The sequence below is a fragment of the Parus major genome, chromosome Z (assembly GCF_001522545.3).
Source record: "Parus major isolate Abel chromosome Z, Parus_major1.1, whole genome shotgun sequence".
Taxonomy (NCBI): Eukaryota; Metazoa; Chordata; class Aves; order Passeriformes; family Paridae; genus Parus; species Parus major.
This window is the reverse complement of record NC_031799.1, coordinates 20,851,677-20,872,060: the sequence shown is the minus strand read 5'-3', so window position 1 is coordinate 20,872,060 and position 20,384 is coordinate 20,851,677. Positions and strand designations below refer to the sequence as shown.

The 20,384-nt window shown below is 38.1% G+C and overlaps 1 protein-coding gene across 5 annotated transcripts in view; it reads right to left on the bottom strand.

Moving 5' to 3' along the window:
• MAST4 (microtubule associated serine/threonine kinase family member 4) overlaps positions 1-20,384 on the bottom strand; it is a 279,747-nt gene that overhangs the window by 102,107 nt on the left and 157,256 nt on the right. The window lies entirely within an intron of this gene.

Below are 20,384 nucleotides of genomic sequence, written 5' to 3'. Positions count from 1 at the left end.
CCCCCGCGGGTCAGCCCCCACAGCACAGCCCCCGCGGGTCAGGCCGCACCCCACAGCACAAGCCCCGTGGGTCAGCCCCCACAACACAGAACAGCCCCCGCGGGTCCCCCACAGAGCCCCCGGCGGGTCGGAGCCGCCCGCCAGCTAGGCTCGGACGTGCAGGGAACTGTAAGTTAAGGACCAGGGTCTCGGTGCAGTGCATGGTGTACGTGTGTCACTGCTGGGGTTTTGCCTCTCCCGGGAGAACTGACGGTACCAGGTACTTAATTACCGTTTGTCACAATGGCTACCTGCCACTCCAGACATCAAGCGTTTGCCACCGAAAGGTGGGACAACCGCCTGCCTCCATTGCCAGCTACCTCTTTTGAGAAAGCTACCCTGAAGCACAGGCTGGCAAGAGAAGGGTACAGAAAGGCTCTGAGTACCTTTCCCACTCATAACAATGACCTAACCCCTCAGGTACTTTGACTCATTTCCTCCCCTTCTTCCTTCCAGCTTTCTTCCTTTGCTTCCCTCCTGGCCATTTCCCAGCTGCTTTCCAACTCAGCTGGTTTGCTTTCTTGACTCGCACCACCCAACATTCCACCTTCACTCCTCGTTTTAGTCTCCGCTGACTGCTGTCCTCAGCCTTTTCACACCTAATTCCAGCATCTCTCCAGCCCTCTCCCTTCTCCCTCTGCAGCTCTGTCTAGCATTTTTCCTCATATCTCTGCAGTATGCAAATAAAAGCATTTCTAAAATTACTACTCTACTACCTTGTCATTCCATAACGTCTTAACTCCAGATGTCGAAGCAGTGATAGTCAGGTACAGGAAAAGATACTCTGGATTGAAAAACTAGGAGGTATTTTCAATGTACTTAAAAATTTCCACTTGCCTTTTTGTTTATCTGAGGGTCACAGAGCAGAGCTGGAAGGGCTCACATGACGCTCGGGATGAGACAGTTCTCACCCTACTTAACACCAAAGGCTTTAGTAAAAATCCCCAGCAAACACTGTTTACTGTTATGCCACAGAAAATGTCAGTGTAACATTGATCAAACACAAAAGAATAATCAAACACATCTTTAAAGACAAAATCATTTTAGAAAAGACCATTCCCATGTAAGAAGGGAAAACAGCCTCATCTAAGTCTCCGGTCAGATTTTCTTGTACAAGAAAGGCTGAAATAGCTGCAGAAGCTGGTACTTGGACTGATGTCCATTTGTACCCCACGGGACAGCACTTCCCAGCATGACTGCTCTTTTTATACCTCTCCATTAACACTATATTCACATCTACTGCAGCCAGTAAAAGAAAAACTCTCATCATTTATTTTCACTTTGAGGCATGCCTAAGCATACTGAGCATGAAGTTTTAGAGGTTCACTTGAGGGCAAGCATGGCTGGCAACAGTCCTTCCTGAAAACTGCGTAAGAAGGAAATTCTCAAATCTCTGTAAGTACCAAGAAACACCTCCTCCTCCATGAACTCTACAACTTTATCTTCTCTGCTATATACACAAGTTTTTGCCTGTAATCAGTGTGTTTGGGGAAAGAACTGTACACAATCATGAAACTAGAGAATTATACATAACTGATGTTGTGAAAAGCACTGGCTGAATATTGAAAACAAAGTCTTCCACCTATCACACAGGAGAAGTTTCAGTGTCCTCACTGCCCTTCGAGTTCTCCTCTCACCTCATTACTGTAACTACAAGGCAGTTAAGAATAACAAAAGCAGTTCAGTTTCCATAATTCAGTCAAGCTCATTTATTGTGGAGTGATCATGGAACATGACATCCAAACTTTATTTTACATTAAGGCAAAAAATTACCTCTATTTTCTGTTCCAAGCCCAGGACTGAAACTGAACTCATGATTTCTTTGTGAAAATCTCTACCACTTTACCAAAATTACGTGAAGTCTCCAATTCTGAAACATACCCTAAAACCTTTTAAAAATTGAGCAAGACTAGCCTATCATAATGTTGGCAAAGACCCACCAGAAAAAAAGAAAAAAATTGTCTACTGCTTGCAAGTAGGCAAATTCAGACGGGGGAAAAAAGTTTAATCCTTCTGTGTAAAACCAGACATGATTATACTAAAAGCCATTATACAGATTTCACTATCTGAAAAAGTGCATTTTTGCAAAATCAGAAAGGAGAAAAAATAGGACAGAAGAATGGATAAATTCTAGGCAACTGTTCCTGTCCATGTATATAGTAACAGAGATAGGTATCCTAACATCATGGTTTTAGGAATGATGTTCCCCAACTTAGTGCTCCCACTGAGATTCTACAAACCATACAACACTCACTTACTTCCCTCTCCCCCTTCCCCCCATACCCCTGTAGCAGGATGGAGACAACTGGAGATACAAAGCATAAAGATTACACGTTTAGATAAGAACAATTTACTAGAAACAAGATCAAAAAAACGAACAGTAACAGCACCAAAAACAAAAGAGTGTACAAAAAGTTAATGATTGGCATGTGAGTTCTTAACACCCCCATGAACCCGAAAGAGACCCTTTCCTCCCATTCCCAGAGAGTCACACAAGTTGGTATAGAACAACCTCCACGTTCTAGCCATGCCCCCTTCTGGCTACTGCAAAATTTAACACTGGCCAGAACCAGGACATATGATCATATCAGTCAATGGTGAACACTTCAAACAGTGATGGTCAAATCCCTTACAACTCTGTCCCAAGATTCTGTACAGACTATTCACAAGCAATAGCTTCCCAAATTCCATGACCCATAGATCCAAATGTAACTCCACCTTGTTTTTTTGTGCACAATTACATGCACACACAGTCCAGCTAATCAGTCATGTTGTTTGTAGAATGGGCTTGAAAGCAAGGAGACTTGAATAACTATTTTCCTGAAGTGCTTGCTGGACATGTGCATATTAAGGCACTATAGAGACTGAATGAAAATGAAGGGAGGTACTTGCAAGAAGTCCAGCATCATCCCACAACAACCTTATACAAATTACATGCTTCATAAAGCAAAGCAGAGGCCTTATCCTTTAAGAGCACAACATGTAAATGGTGGGGAAGACTTTGCAATGCCTGTCAATAAATTACATGGTTTCCTAAGTGGTGCCTGCTGTTTGTGACTTTCCATGACATAGAAATGCCTGATTTCAAAGCAAACACTTCAAGGGAGAATGAGGTTTTGCAAGCTTATTAGATGCTAAGAAGACAACTTCTCTCCTAATTTAGTGAGCTGAAACAGCTCAATGAAGGACATCCCAGGACCACACCCAGTAGAAGGCACATGGATGGAATGGTCACCAAGGAGGCAGGGGGAGCAGGACCACTTCCTACTCAGCACCTGTCCCTAAAATTGAAGCCTCTTTCACTAGCAATACTGATAATGCTGCTTATACTTTACAAACACAGAATCAACAGATGTATTTTGTTGTGTTCCGTAAGCCATTGCAATTAACTTATCTCTGCCACGTAGGACTGAACAAAAGAAATTTACCAATAAATGTGATGTTTTAAAAATATGAAAACCCCGAATTATTAGGAACAGATCTATGTCATATTGGTAAATGCACAGCTGACAACGAGCTATAGTTTTCCTGCAATAAAATGTTATTGGCATGTTCAGCAACTTTCCCTCAGTATCCAACTAAAACAAAATTCTGCAGTTGTCAAAAATAAATAAAATAATGAAGTTAAGAACCTGCGAACATGTTCTTAACAGCATTTATTGCTCAAAACTTATCTGCTATACATCCACTTGCAAGACAACAAGCAGCTCAGGCAACTTCATCTCTTAGGAGATGCTTTAGTACAGAAATTGGGTGATGGCTTTTATTTATCACGAAGAGTTACATAAGCTAGCAAGTAACAAAAAACGGGGTAAGGATCATTAAGTTTTCCCTTTCATATTCACTTGAAGATAAAAAACATTGTATCACTCAAGTCAGGAAAGGTGCTTAATCTACCCTTGCTTTGAAGATTACATTTCCAAAACCAAATTTATAAAAAGCATCCTTAGGAAAAAAGTCTCATTCAATATATAAGAGGGAAAAAAAAAAAAAAAAAGTCAACATTTACTTCAGTAATTAACAGCAATAAAAATTCTTCCCCAGTAACTTTTTAATTGTATAACACCAATTACGGATTTTAAGTACCACCATAAAATACTGCTTAGGGAGTTGAAAGTCCGTGTTTAAAACCACAATGCCATATTGATAATAAATCAATATTTTGCACATGATATTCCAATGCAACAGTTATCTAATCTACCATCTTCACGCTGATAATTACACTAATAAACACTGGAGATTTTCAAAACGTATTAAAATCTTGGGAAGTCACTGCCCAAAGGCATTACAGAATGCTCAATTCTCATTAATTGTTTAGGGTGATGTACATGGAATGTAACAATACCAGTAACAATACAAACAATAGAGTTCCTTAGTGACACTAAGACTAGTAAAATCTTAAAAGCATAGCCCCCCATACTGAAAAAGAAGAGTTAATTTGTGAACCAGGGTAAAAAACAGGTCACCTTAAGACACCTTCTCCATTTTCATGGGCTTAGGAAGACAATGAAATCACATCTTTTAGCAACAAAGAAATGCTTCTCACTTCATCAACATCTTAGAAGAACAATAGATTAGAACTGAGCTAACACATCCCTTGAGAGGAGTTTGTTTTGGTTTAGTTGAGTCCCTTGAGTCAGCTAATTATTATCCAATGACTAACGGAGGAACTGGAGAAGCTGCTCATTCAATTATTGCTATTTTCAAAGTATTTTGAAATAGCTGGAAGTTATTATAATGGTTGAACAAAGCTATCATGGCATAACACTCCTTGAAAAGAACAAACAGGATATTAGCTGCTACCAGTACTGAGTTCAGGTACAGTAGCTTAGTACAAGAGACAGCATACCCAAAAGGTGTTTCAAGTGAGATTTCCAGTCTGGTCAATAAGCTAACTTATCAGCTGACAGTGTATCAAGACATTTGTAAAATATGTAATTTTTAACCATGTTGTAATAAGCTCACTACAACAGAAGAAAATATTTATGCATAAGAGAAACATTAAAATTCACCTACAGATTTTAAAAAGTAACTGCATGTCACCCTGAAAAACTAAGCCTTCTGATCTTGTTTTCACCATTTTAGTTACTTTCCCAGGAAAGTAACTGTAAATATAAGTTGTTTACACATTCCTTCTAAGAAATACCTCTTCATGGACATTTCATATGACCAGTGTGATTGGGAAGGTGGCAACTTGGTTATCCAATCCCTGGTCATTGTCAAGAATCTATAAATACTGGAATCAGAAAATAAAGTTACTTCTTTTCCTGTCCTACCACTGAGACGTGTTTGTGTGAACCATTCCGTGTCCTTTAGTGACAACTGCACATTAAGTATTTCTAGTAGATCATACAGGGTTATGTTTTTCATTTAAAACAAGTAAAAAATTCTAGCAAACAAGGCATAGAAAGTAAGTAACCACAGGAACATGATAATTTATCATTGAATAAAGCAGCCTTCTTTGAACAACATGCATTATAGCCTTGCTAGCCATCAAGTCATACCAAAGGACAAAAGCAGCCCCCAGTCATAATATACATACATTTTGTAGAATCTGGAAGGCAGATATCAGGCAAACAATTTAGGTACTAGCATAGATAAATAGCTACGTTTTTATGTGATGTATAGATAAAAGAATAAATGTCCCTCAGTTCTACAAGCAGCAAAATTTCTCATGGGAGCAAGGAGATGATATAAATGAGCACTGAGGGCTTAATACGCAGCTAGTTGTGGCATTTCCCAAAGGTTGCAAAATAGGTATAAGGAGTTCAAGGAAAAAAACTTATAATCTGAACTACAGTGTGCAGCTTGAAAAAATTCATTTATTTCACTTGGTCAAGTCTATCAGAGAACCTTCATCATCCAGTATGCATTTCCCCAGCAGTAAGAGATATTCACATGGAAACAGAGTGTAAGAACAGCAAATGCATCATGTCTTCCCCTCATACATACAGTTATGGGTTGAATCTGCAGGAGGCAGACAAAAAAGCAGTTTTAAACTCTTTTCCCTTACCCATTGTTAAACAGGGATTTTCCATCACTGTAAATCCTGTATATGACTTTCTAACTAAAAAATTATCACAGTTCAAACAAGCACTAGGGTACGGATAAAAAAGCCCTAAGCGGTAGACTAAGTCTACAACCTGTTTTATAAAGGTTGTCAAACTAAAAGATCTCACTTTATACACTGAATGGTATATTCAATGCTTAAGATGTACTAATTAGTTATTAGCACTACACTTAATTACAAGAATTGAAATCTTGCTCCCCCTAGTGGTTGATGTTGGTGTTTATTACCGTCTAGTGACTGCACAGCATTTTCACTGCAGCACGTTCTGTGTAAAAATAAGTTGAAGAAATCACAGTACAAAAGAATGTTTTGTGGGTGTACAATATATGTCTGCCAAATTCCTGTTTTCTTAGCTATGTTTATAAATACACATAAACACTATTACTCTAACCAGTTTTGAAGTAACATCCAAAATACAAAAAATACCTCCCACCACCCTAGTTTTTTATAGCTCATCTAACATAAACACATTCAGGAAAAGCAATGGCCCCAGCATCTCCCTCCATTTCTGAAATTATGCACAATATATCTGGAAGTTAAATATATTGTCTATCCATCTGCATCAGGCATCAGAATTCACATTAGGCAATACTATTTTTAATCCAGCATTTTGCTGTCTGTAGTGGAATGAGCCAACCATGATAACAGCTATGCTGCCTATTTACTCTGACCTAGAGATTAGCTTCTCCTTCTGAGCTAATTTAGCAAACCAACTAATGAGAAGATGTGCAAGAACCATTTCCTATTTTATTACTGAATTTTCATTCATCTTGGCAGGTAGAGCAGCATTACTACATTTCAGAGGTGCTGCTTTATGTGATAAGCAAGTACAGAGAGGGTCAGAAAACATCTAATAAAGATGACACGATTTTCCAGATACCATCATTCTTGGACCTTGACTTTATTACTACAAATGTCAGGGAGTGTGGAGAGGAATACTGTATTAATAAGTATTAGCATTATTCTATCTTACTTTGTTCTTCAAGTACCTTTTTGCCAGCACTTAACAGCATCCTAAGAGTATTACATCATTTTTTCAAGTCGTTACTTAGCCATTTTTATGGCTGCAGTCCCACTGATAAAAATTTGTAGGCACCATGTTATCCAACAGATGTGTAAAGACTCACAATGAAGTTTTCCATGGTTCTGAGCATTCATGTGAAACAATCACCGCTTAAGACTTATTTCACTGCATTGGCTTAGACCACACTACACACTTAGATGTTCTCCTGATGTCTCACACATTCAGATGTATTTTATCAAGCATCTTTTTAAGACAACAGCCATAGCCTATGCAGCAAATGGCATTATTAAGGATCAAAATGCAACTCCTAAAACTTTCTTAAGGAGATGTGGATACAATCATTCTCCTAAAACAGTTACAAACTTAGATATTGCCATCCATTCCCGATCATAGCTGCAGTCAACTAAGCCCTATTTTTTGAGAAAAAAAATATTTATTAATTCAATTGTAGAAATACCTTTTTTTAATAGAAAAGCTTTTATTAGTTTTTACACTGAAAAGTTAAATTTTGTTTCTGACATTTTGAAATAACATGAATCTGTATAAATCCAACTTATAGCACACAACCTTTCTCTACCTTTTAAAGATGAAAATATTCAAAAACAACTTTTCTTTATTACAGGAAACGAACTACATAAAATAGAGTTTGAAACACATATGTCAAAAAAAATAATAATACTGTTCAGCATTTGTAAGTTTATCTGAGTTTGTTTCATTTTCATAAATTTCTAATTGTGAAAAACAGAGTCCAAAACCCAGTCTTCAAAAGGCTAAGCAGAGCATTTTATCTTGCCACTACAGCTTTCTGGTTTGAAGAATCCCAAACAACATATTCCTCTGAGAGAAATACTACCCCTTATAGAGAGCCATTTCCTCATGTTCAACTCTGTCCTGGGACATCCCAGTGCCATACTCACAAATTTGAGTAACAAACTTCAGGGATTCTCTATTTTTTAGTCAAATGAACTACAGGAAGAAATCAAGTTCAAGTTTTGTTTGATAGCTTTTAATAGGTTTGGGAAAGATGTCATCATGAGTTGTAACTTTCCCCATTCTTAAAACACCTTCTGGGGTACAGGGGAGGTTTAATGGATGTCAGCACAGTGAAGTCCTTAAGTCTGTCAGTCAAAGTCTAAACAGATCAACTCTTGTGATACTGAATTGAAAAGCACTTCTTCATTATAAATGCTGTCTTTAGTGAGATAAAAAAGTTCACCAGCTGTAATATTTACATATTCAATTTCCTAAATTAATCACCCAATCAGATTGCACAAGACTGATAGTTACAGATCCATCATAGGTCTCTGCCAGAGCAAAGACATTATGGGCTCCTCCCCAGAAGTACTCTATTTGCTTCCTGTATTTTAAACACACAATTTTCTTCAAAATCATTATTTAAATGATAGTGAATAAAAACCAGGTGCCAAGAATTCAGAGCTCTGCAATATATATACACCCAAGTAGAGCCATTTCCTGATCTTTCCCTGCATTCATCTGGCTTCATGCTTCAGTTAATCCATGTGATGGATCTGTTGTCAGCAGAGCAGTGTGAGATGGGGCACCCCATGCAGTGCAAGCTGGCAAATTGGAATTTAGGTACACAAGAAGTTGAAAGGGAAAACATTATCTTTAGAAGATTATAATGTGGACTGCCCATTAATGCTACCCTTGGTATTTCAATGACCTGACCACACAGCACTGCAAGCTCATAATATCCTTAAATCTCTTTACAGGTCACCCTTAATGCTCTCCTCCTCAAAAGGCTGAATAATAAGCAATCATAGGTGTGCTTCAGCACACACCTCAGGTTTAAATCTGAATTTCTGAATAACCATAATTACACTGAGCACATTTTCTTATGTCTGTGGGGTTTGCTAAACAGTTAACTTTCCGACATGGAGATGACATAGCTGCCAAATAGACCGCTGGAAGCAACAGAATTAACTGCATAGAAAGAAGGGAACTTTACAGAAACAAAATTAAAAGCAAGCATCTAGAATTCAAAGACTAGTAAAGATTATTTTAGTTACTTATGCTCATAAAAAAATGACCGAAAATTCTCAAAATTAAGGACAAAATACTAAAAATTACCTCATGGCTAAGATGCCTCAGGGTCTAAGACCTAGTGTCATCTAATTATTTAATCTGTTTGCATTTCAGTTCTCCACCTGCAAAGCAAAGGTATTTCTACTTCTTCGGAACTCAATGAAGATAATTCCAGAAACACCTGTATCAAATGTTCCGATACTAAAAAAAAAAAAAAAGAAAAAGAGGTAAGACAGAAGCAGATAGTAATAGGGACATCTTCTTTGGGCTGACCACTCCAGAGATTCAGACGTACTGAATGATTCCTACAATTCCTGCCCCCGCTATAAGCAAAGACTACACATGCATAAGTTGAAAAGTATTTAGATGAGTCAAGAAACAGTCTTAAATCTCTCTGATATGCCTGTCAGGGAGAATGACAAGAGTCAGGGAGGCCACCATGGTGTATCACAGAATTTCCCCCTCCACTTCCTAAGACAGGCAAATACATTTCAGTTTATTTTTGTAGGACTAAGAGTGCACATCAGCTCTCTCTAATGAGGAAGCTAAAGTCAGCACCTGAATTGTCACCAAGACTGTCAAAACTATGTAAACCAAGATGCAGAGGATCAGTACAACCCACATTAGCTGTTTTAGGCCTCCAGCATTCTGAAAAACTCTATTATAGTAGAGACAAGGTGATAAACTGTTCAGCTTTTGAATAGCAATTCAAACCACTAAGTGTCCTAATTTCTCTGATACCAGACAACCTTATTATTCCATTCATATAACTGCAGTGTATAAAACTTTATGGAAATATTAAGATCCTGACTCAAAAGAGACTTATAAGTACTTCCTGCTGCAAATATACACTCTTCCTATACCAGCAAGAAACTCCTTCACCATTCAATCAGTCTCTTCTTTGACCATCTCCACTCACATCTGGACATGGCTTACTACGAATTTTAATGAGCCTGAATTATGTAAATGTATATGGTTTATTTCTTTTAAATCATCATACTCATTTATCTCAGTATTTTGCGCTTTTTTTTTCTGGTAGAGGGCTTTTAAAAATCACACAACAATTCAATTCTGCAAAATTTAGAAATTACCACGCTTAATGTTGACAAAGCATTGTCTCAGCCTATTCTATATTCTGCTGTTCCTCAGCATCAACACTTGCACACTTCTGCATACTCACAAGAGGAGCAGATTTCATCAGTCCAGTGGCAGACTGCGTGGGGAGAGCCTACATGTTCTCTTGGCAAAGAAACAGCAGAATGAAGATGAAGGTGGAACATACCAGGCTGCTCATAATGAAAAACTGGCTTCTGTAGATAAATATGTACACTACCACTTGCCATCATCCCCTTCTCTCAGTTACTACACCAACTTTTAGAAATACTTTAGGTTTTATCAGCTGGGGTAGTTACACAGCATTTACAGCCTTCCCAAACTTGATAGAATGTGACCCTATGTACTTGCCAACAAAACTACAGCAACCAGTCTGCAACTTCTAAATGCGACAAGAACTCCTTGCCAGTGTTGTGGCTGCACTTCATAGTGCCACAGACATGTCCTTTAGAGTGCTTTTGTTGTGTGAAAGTTTAGGCCTGTTTCTGCCACCATTTATTTTTCTATCAATTTGAGAAATCGCCTTCCTAGCCGAGCAGTATCATGCCATCTCCCATCCAAGAAGCCTTCTTGGAGCAAATCCCTCTGTCCTCTTTCAAGGTACACATTTTGGCTGTCAGACACACTAATGTTTTGCTTGGTAACTCTGAAGCTCTAACCTTCCACCAGTTTTGTTCTGCTGAAGTGTTACTATGCTTGAGCTTAGTAACACTTGCTAACTGCAAACCACCTTCTGTTTTCCAGCCCAACCAGAGTCTTGCTGATCTCTTTCTGAAGAGCAGTGAAAGCAGCCTCCATCACTCCTGGCATGAACAGAGGGTGTACCATGATCCTGGTCTATGACAGCAGCTTTCTTAGTGCTATGAAAAAATTTTGCAGGTCTGGATCATTCCCTCTCACAGTCTGTAATGTTAACAAGCATTAACATTAACATTAACGGTTCCTTGTGGATTTGAGCATCAGACTGCTCTAGGCCAAGCTCAGCAGGTCACCATGTTTATCAAAGCCAGATGTGACAACATACACGCAAGATTTACAGAATCACATGAATACTGATGTTGCCACACCACACAGGGAATGATTACCACAAACTGACAGACACACTAGTGTGTGAAAGCTGGGTTATCAGGAGATGGAGACAAGGACACTTAAGTTGGGATCATTCCGGCCTCAGGTTCCTCAATGCTTTCTGCTTCCAATGTTCTGGCCCAGGAGGAGCTTCCAATATTTTCTAAGAAAAGTTGTGTCCCAGCAGTAGGTGGAAACGCTTCCTCAGAGATGCTCACGACTACATTCACCCTGCACACTTACAAGAGCCCAGCTACATCTCATCTCATACCAGAAGACAGAGACACTGGTGTAGCTTACCAGCCTGTGTCCCCAAATTATGCCATGAGGTATCCCTCTTCCACAACATCCAGGGAAACTACTCTCCTGCTACAAGCCATGAGACTACTTGTGGAACAGCTCTTCCGATCAGGAGCACTGGCATTCCCTGTGCTAACCACTGATGCATCTCACAGATCAACGACAAGCTAGCCACAACTGGAATCGGAAATGTGAAGTCTCAAACACACCAGTTTAGTGACATTCTCCAGTTTTTCACAGCTGCAAGACATTGCCTCTAGGAACCTATGCAAGTACTTTCTTTCTGAAATGGTTAGTGGCAAGCAAGAGTAGAAACAAGATCTCTAAAAAACAGAAGGACTGAGAAGATTTCTACTTCTGGGGGGGCTCAGTCTCATGCATTTTCATTCCTATTTATCACTTTGTTTCTACAATATTAATTTTTAAAACGTTTTCAGAACTGTGAAGCTATCACTTCTATAGTACTCAAGAATAAGCTATTACCAAAGCAAGACGTCCTAAATGATCACCAACTTTCAGCGTGAAGCAATTCAGCCAGCACAGCAGTGGAAACAAGTCGTTTCCAAGTGTACAACAGAAATAATGAAACCCTCACAAAAGGCCACTGCAGGGACAGCAGTGTGCTTCCAATGCACACCTCCTTCTTCTGCATTCCCCACTTGAAGTCTTTGAGAGTCTCAAAGCATTTCCTCTGCTAGAGCTGTGTGTTGTAGGGAAGGCTGATGCACACAGCACTGGTTTCTGTTCTGCGTCTATTTTTATCAAGGTGCAATAAAATGATGCAGATGCAACATAATGCTGCAGCATTGGCATTGAGCAAGGTTGAGAATTTCCATCCCAAGAATATAACTGCAGGATTTTTTTCCTCTGGCATCTCACACAAGGACCAGCTGAAATTTGCCACTGTTCTGCAAAAAGACTGTAGAATTTGTGATTTTTGGTAGAATCACCTCAGGAAATACTTCTGCTGGTAGTGAACCACTGACATCCCTACCAGACAAAATTTTTAAAGAAAAATATAGGGACAATTGTCAGGGTAACCTAGCTGTTTCTCTGTATCTGCAAGAACTGATTGACAACAGATTACAGACAGTCCCATTTTGGATAGTAGAGACCTTGCATTTACAATGTACTAAATGCATTCTTATCAAATCAGATTAAGCCAATTTTGAAGCCATACTACAAAAGTCTGAATTGTACATGCTGGTTGAGGGCAGCTGAGGCTCAGCACATTTCAGTCACTACTAACAGATATGTAACCAGGCAGGCAAAGCGCAGAGGTCAATGGGAACAGTCACACAGCTACTTATGACAACTGCTAGCATGTAAGTTGCATGTACATGAAACTCCATAATATGACAGCATAGGAAGAGAGCAGACTGTCCATTTTCCAGTACATTTCAAGACCCACCACAAGAGTTGTTTTTGTACGCAGAATGCAGATAAATTATTAAAATTTTAACTGTCTCTTTGAACTGCAGTGTTTTCTTAACACCACAGTGTGCAGTACTCAACTCACCTAATCTATGTGTGGCCCCAAATAGAACTCCTGGTCATCCTCCCTCCTTTCTTACAATTTCTGATTTAGGTGTGGTAAATTTTTTGTAAGTATTAACAACTTATGTTGTGAGGATTTTTTAATTAAAAATGTGGGGAAAGAAAAATCTACAGAGTAATATAAGGTTTTGATTTCAAAATGTGCCTGTACCAGGTCATTTGTGTTTAAGAGCTGTATGGCAAAAACATTCACAGATTAGCCAATGAACACTTTCCTAAGTAAGCTGAGCAGCACATCAAATTATGGTAAAAGTAAGCATTATTATGAGGGAATATCTCAGTGGGAAATACTTTCAGAATATTTTAATTCTCTGTTTTAGAAAGCAGCAAAAGTTCTAGCAAAAGTAGTAAAAAAACAGTTCAAGGAATCTCCATTCAGGTCATTCCTATGACTGCACAGACTTCAAACTATAAGATGTAAGAAAGATGTTTTTACAAGCAATGTTTTGAATAAAAAATAAAATCTGTCTTCAAATTCAGCATTCCCCTGTTACAGACCCACTCCAAAATTACTGTAATTTTCAAATTCAAATTCACGTTACCTCCTCAAAATGCTTAGAAGGTTTAGCATACCAAATTTAAAAATTTAACATTCAACGGTAAACACAAAATACAACCTGAAAGGCCAAAAGATTTAAAAAAACTAGCACACAAGTACTTTGGGAGGATTTTTACGAGAATTGAGGGAGAGGAGATCAACAAACTGACATTTAAAATGATTCACATGAGCTCTGTGTCTGTAGCTTTCAGTCTATCAGAAAAAATAACTGTCACAAGAACTTCCTTGATTTCTTAAGATGCACCTTACGCATAAATTAAAAAAAAAAAAAAACACAAAAAAAACCCCCACCCAACAACACAGGATGAAAGCAAAGATCTCTATTTCTGGTAAGCTTTCTAAGATTCTGTCATCTGTCCCTTGAACTTAGAGGGAAGCTCCTTTTCCTTGCTTTACTTGATCTAAATATATATATACCTAAATCTTTCTGCAGAATAATATCAAGTAGTACAAGTCACAAATTAAATTGAAAAAGTTATGTGCATAAGACAAAGTCACATGGAAGAATTCAGTTTGTCATGGGAGCTTTTAAATATGTGTTTAAAGCCTAATCTTTATGATATGACAAAATCAAGTTTCATACTCCAGAAGCTTTACAAACCATCATCATACCAATACAGCCTTAACCTCCCTGATTTTGCATCAGTGTGCGACAAGTAAAACCACACCCTCTTTAGCACCAGCTCATAAAACCCTACATGGAATCAGAAATTCAGATCCCTATATTCGTCTTGGATAAAAACTAATAGCGAAGATCCTCCAGGGGACTCCATGTTCACTGATGACAGCTTCTGCAGTTCTCAGCTGAACCCTCATTTACACTGGTGCAATGTCATTACAATACTAATATGGTTATGCACATATCGCAGACTAGCACTCAACAAAATACTGATGACCCACAAGCAAAAATCTCCAGTGCTGTGACTCCAGAGAGCTCAAACAACAGAAAACTTCCTAAAGTATTTCAAAAGCTGAAGCTAGAATAGCACAATTGAGCACACAAGAGATGACATCTGCTGAGTAAGGGGCTGCTTTTCTTACTTCTCACATCTCATTTCTACATCACAAAAAAATTATACATGCAATGAAATTGGTTTTCATTTTCCATTTTCAAGTTCCAAGGGAAACAGCTCTCCCTTTGACCTGTCACAAGTCTCAATATGAGGGAGTACAGGGAAGAGCTGAGGAAAATGTTTCATATGGTAAAATAAGTAGTCCCAAAGAGTTAAGAGAACAGCAAGGACATAAAAATAACTTCAGAGCAGAATGACTACTTTTGGAAGAGAAAGCCAAAGATTAATTTATTTCACCTTGAGGAACTCGTGCTTCATGGCTGATGTTCATGAATACTAATCAGATTATTTTGAGAGATGAAACAGCAGGTTTTCCTCATTTAAAGAAAAAAATTGAGAAAGAAATTGAGCCAAGTGATTCTTTCCCTTATCCACATCAGCTGTTCCCAAGAACTTCCCGTTTCAGGGTAACAAATCAACAGCTTCATCTGTCAGCATAACCTTAAGGTCAATGTACTTTGTACTGGTATCAGAAAATTAAGGCGGAAATAAATTTTAAAGAAAAATGTCTGTTTAAGAATCCCTGGGTATGGAAGCTATGTCACTGAGGAAAGGAGGGAAAGGAGGCATCCTCTGAAATGTACTCCTTGTGTTTTTTATAAAACCTTATGAATCCAGGAAGTAGCAGTTCCATAGTAAATAACACAGAAGTAAAACTACTTTGAGACCAGAAGAGTCCAGATTTAATAGCTAACTCCTCTACAACAATTTTACTCTACCTTGACAGAACCATGTCATGTGTCTGCACAAGTCCCTCCTCAACAGGGAGTACTAGTCCTTCTTTTTCTGTAGTATTCCCTGTCTAGCTAGACAGTATGCTTACACCAGATTTAATCATTAACCAGCACTTATAACAGCTGTCACCTTGGCTGTTGCTCCAGTCTGAGTGGGCAGCTAGTGCTGCCAAAGGCAGTGGACTGCCAGTCCAAGTACACACTACCACTGGGTCCCACCATGCAGAAAAGCGCTGCCCCACTCCCTCCTTGCTCCTAAGAGGGGCCTGCTGTCACTCATGGTGGAGATTCAGCTTAGTGCAGCCACAGGATCAAGAGCTAATGGAGAAGAGGGCAGGAACATGGTCATGGCAATTGGGTCAAGGGCAGGACAGACAGAGCCTCTGGACATCAGTCTAGCAGTGCAAGTCCCTGAGTCAATTCTGCCCAGCAGCCCCACCAAGTGCCCCAGCCCAGCCAGCCCACATAGGCAGCAGAACACACCAACACTGTCCACACCACCTTCCTCCCAAAACATGGGAATGCTGCTACCTTTAGAAACAAACTATTGCTTTCAGTAATGTAAAAACCAAACAACAAACTAAATTCCTACTGTCCATTACATTTTTCTCATGGGTGTATATGCCCCACCTGCCCATGCAGCATCACATAGAGCCAGAAAACATTTAAAAGCTCTTTAAACATGCTCACTTTCATAACAATAAAAAAATCACTACAAACTGTCATTTTTTGACAGAAGCCATCCATTTCATTGATGATTTAATAATACAAACCAGTACCGTCGTTAGAAAGTAGCTATTTTAAGCTTTCTGTCTTTATCTAATTCAGGAATGCAGAATGTCATGGGGGAAAAAAAGGGGATGCAAACAAAGTGGAAGAATAGGAGCACACTGAATTTTATTTCAACAATTTGGTATATGAATTTAGACAGCTGAAATAAATTTTGTATAAAATTTAATAATTTAATTTTTTATTTGTATCAATTTATATTTTAAAGTCTTATATTAATTCTCCCTTTGTAACGGTTACTCATTCATATCATAGATTCAGGTTACATTAAAAAAAAATGCAGGTATCAACATTTTTTGGCAATTTCCAGATATAAGACCTTAATACTAATTACCAAAAAGTGGCAAGCTCTCTGTAACACTGACATATGTTCTTCTTTCAACTCAATGCCATAGGATGAGGTTTAATCCATGCTAGTTATACTTCTAATTGCCACTCTTGGCAACACATAATCATTTGACAACATGACCCCATGTAAAATGCAGTGTTTATGGTGGAATCCTCACAAGCTTCCCAAAAGAGCAGATTACATTACCGAAAGGTATAGATAATAATTCTCATTTGCCTTCCTGCCAATTTAGCTGTGGATACAGTCAGGTGAACTGGATTTTCCTCATAAAATAGCCTATAAAAAATTTGACCATTAAAAAAAAGTGTACATGGCCTTTTTTACTTAATGCTTTCTTTTTCAAAGCTTCAGAATGAATTCTGTCAACCTCTTCACCAGTTTTAGCCAGGTAGTAACATTTCTGTCTGTACAGTGCCTGACATATGTGTAATCTTCATGCTCCTGAATAAAGGCTTTCTGGAAAATTCATTATAACCTTTTCTCTTTTTTAGACACTAAGAGCTTTCTATCAACTGCCTTAGATATTTTTTTTTCCTCCCAGTCCAGTATCAATGACATCAGTAAAGCAAAAGGTTGAACAAAAAGATATTTTTTGTTGACAATCATCACTCTGCACTCTTCAAGTTCAAATGCATGCTGTTATATATATTTTTAATTTACTATTTCCATCTTCTTTATCGCTTTTACTAGAAGCTACTATAACTTCTAGCACTTAGTGTTTCCTCCTGTTTTTTTTTTTAAATACTTTCCCCACTCCACTCCCCGTTACTCTGATAAAGGACTCCAAATTATCCACAGCAAAGAAAAACACTAAAATTATGTTAGATGCATGAGGATCTTTAATATCTCAGTAGCTGTGCTCAGTTCTTTACATCATCTTCTCTCTTTTCTTGCAAATCTGCTGCTTATAATTATTAGTACTAAAACTGCATGTACTTTTCCCCCACACAGCAGTTGGAAGTTTTCAGGTGACTCAAACCAAACATAAAAATATAATAGCAAATGTGTGCCTGAGATCCTTCCTGAGCTCTGAAATACCACCTCATCCCCCACCCTCTCTCAAAAGTAAAGAATGGGTAGAATCACACTGTACCAGCAGGATGTTACTGTTTATTTTGAAAAGATCTTCATCATCTAGCTGGCAAAAGGTTCCCTTCAGACTACTACTGTATGTGACAACTGCTATAAGCAGAAGTTCAACAAAAACAACCGCCCAAGGAGCAGCTGTGCAAGTCAAAGGCCATGAGGGAGATGAGCCAGCATGTTAAGAGAGAGAAATAACGGAGTAAAACCCTAACCATTCATTCTGGTAAGGCTCCCATGTTAACATTTCTGAATATAAGCAGAAGTAGTGTCACTGAAGTAATTCCTCCCACATATGGGAGTATTCTAAGCTAATGGAACAGGAAATGCTAATTATTTATATACCCTAAAAACCAACACATTCCATCTTTCCACTACACTAGGTCAAGCTTAAGAATAACTAGTAACTAAAACATTTGATGTTCAATACATCAGCAGATCTCTACAGCTAGAGATAAATACAGCACTCTGTTTCAGATTTCATCACACTTCAAACATTTCCAGTCCAGGGAAAAAGTAACCATTCCAGCAGAGACTTACATAAATTTCAGGACAAAAGAACCTAAGAAAATTCCCTATGAACTTTGACATTTTCCAGACGTATCAAGGGATGAGGTTCCACATCAAGCAGAATCAGTAATTTCTACTCTATTTCTTCAAAAAGCATCTGAAAAGTCTGCTCCCAAAGTCCTCCATCATAGGATGAAAAGCTCAAACTTGGCACTGTTGGAAGTCTCTGCCACCCAGAGGGGTAAACAAGGTCTGAGTTCTAAAAACACTGAGAACTGTGTCTACAGCGCAGTTTGCACAGCAGCACATCCACGCATCTGCAAAGGCCATTCAGCAGGTCATCCAGGTCATACAAAATATAAAATACAAAATATAAAATTTGTATACAGCTTTTTGATTCCACAAAACTGAAATTCTGAAAAAGAGCACATCCTTCACCAAAAAGGGAAGTGATTTTTCTGGCTGTATAAAAACCGAATTAGAAAATGTTAATTTCATTAAGCATTCTATACTATCGGATGATTTTGCTAGTAATTCATCAAACAAACATAAAAGTGTTTTCACTGAGGAAAAAAGTGTCTTTATTTAAATCATTCAAAAAATTGCACAAATAAGGGATTCTCATATCAACTCTTTTCTAACAAAACAGAATATATAAAAAACTACAGCATTTCTTCAAAAACACATATCAAGTCTTTAGGTTATTGCTCCATTTTTCAGTGTCACATCAAGCCCTTGACAGAAGGGCTCTCACATATTAATTTGGTCAGTATACTGAAGGAGATTAATACATCCAAGCAACTCTGCCACACCATGTTTGAGGTGGTACCAAAAAAAGCAAAAATATGCTTTATTATGTAATTTAATAAGGTGGTAGCTCTTATTCTCACAGTAACAAGTGAGACCTCTGATGAAAATTAAAAGTGGCTTGGTTTTGGTTTTTTTTAATCCATGAGGCACTGATAACTTATTAGTAACTGATTTTAAAAACTACTTTCCCTATGGAGCAGAATCTCAGTGACTGACATCGATGAGATCGCTGACTAGCAATTTAACTTTCTGCATTAAACAGAAAATAAGGAAGTAAAAAAAGTTTTTCTGTATGAGAAACACCCATCAACTATTATTATAATTTTATGTATTAGGGAGCATTACAAAGTAATTTTTAGCACTTAATGATTTTCTGATCTCATGACAACAACTACCTTTCTGACAAGTGCAAAAAAAGAAATATTCTTATGAATAAACATGGAAATAGAAGAAAGAAGAAGGTGAACAGGATGTTGCATGTAGCTTTTAAGGCTTATCAAGAACATTACTGAAATAGAGCAAAGCTTAAAATCTTCCTAGTCCTGCAGTCAAAACAGTCCTACCAATTTACTGAATATGACTTTGTGTTCTTCTGAATCACTCAACTCACTACTAACCCTCACTCAAGCAAAAAATAACCATGTGTTTCATGAATCACCCTCATTTCTGAATGCACCTTAAACTTCTCACATAACAGAATACAATCTGAGGTATGATCACAGGAAGCAAACTGTAGTATTTCAGATACACTCCTAAGCAGTCAAAACAACACAGAATTATACATCAGTATCTAGAGTCTCTGTACTAAGTCTCAAAATACCGATTATTCTGTGTTTTTTTCCCATAAAATACCTTCAGAACAGCAGCTTATCAAGAAAAATGTATTTTGGATTGCAGAGACATACTTAATTTTTTTTCCATTTTCCTTTTGAAATACGTTTTGATCATTAGGTTTTGGATGCAGAAGACAACATCAACAATGGAAGTTTACTTGCTTACCTCCAAAAATGAAAAGCGAACAGAGGACTGCATGGACTGCAGGGGCTTGTTGGGGTTGGGCTCAGGCTCCTTGGGGTGAGACTGCAAGTTAAAATAATGTCATCTCTAGTAAACAGAAGGTTTAGCAAGAGTCGCATGTTTTAGTGTAGGAGTTATGAAAGGAGCTTTGGTTAGAACCAAAACATGACCATCCTCCTGAATGAAGTGATTGGCAGTAGCCACAGAGGTTTTGACTGAAAATGAAATTGATTTAAATAAAAA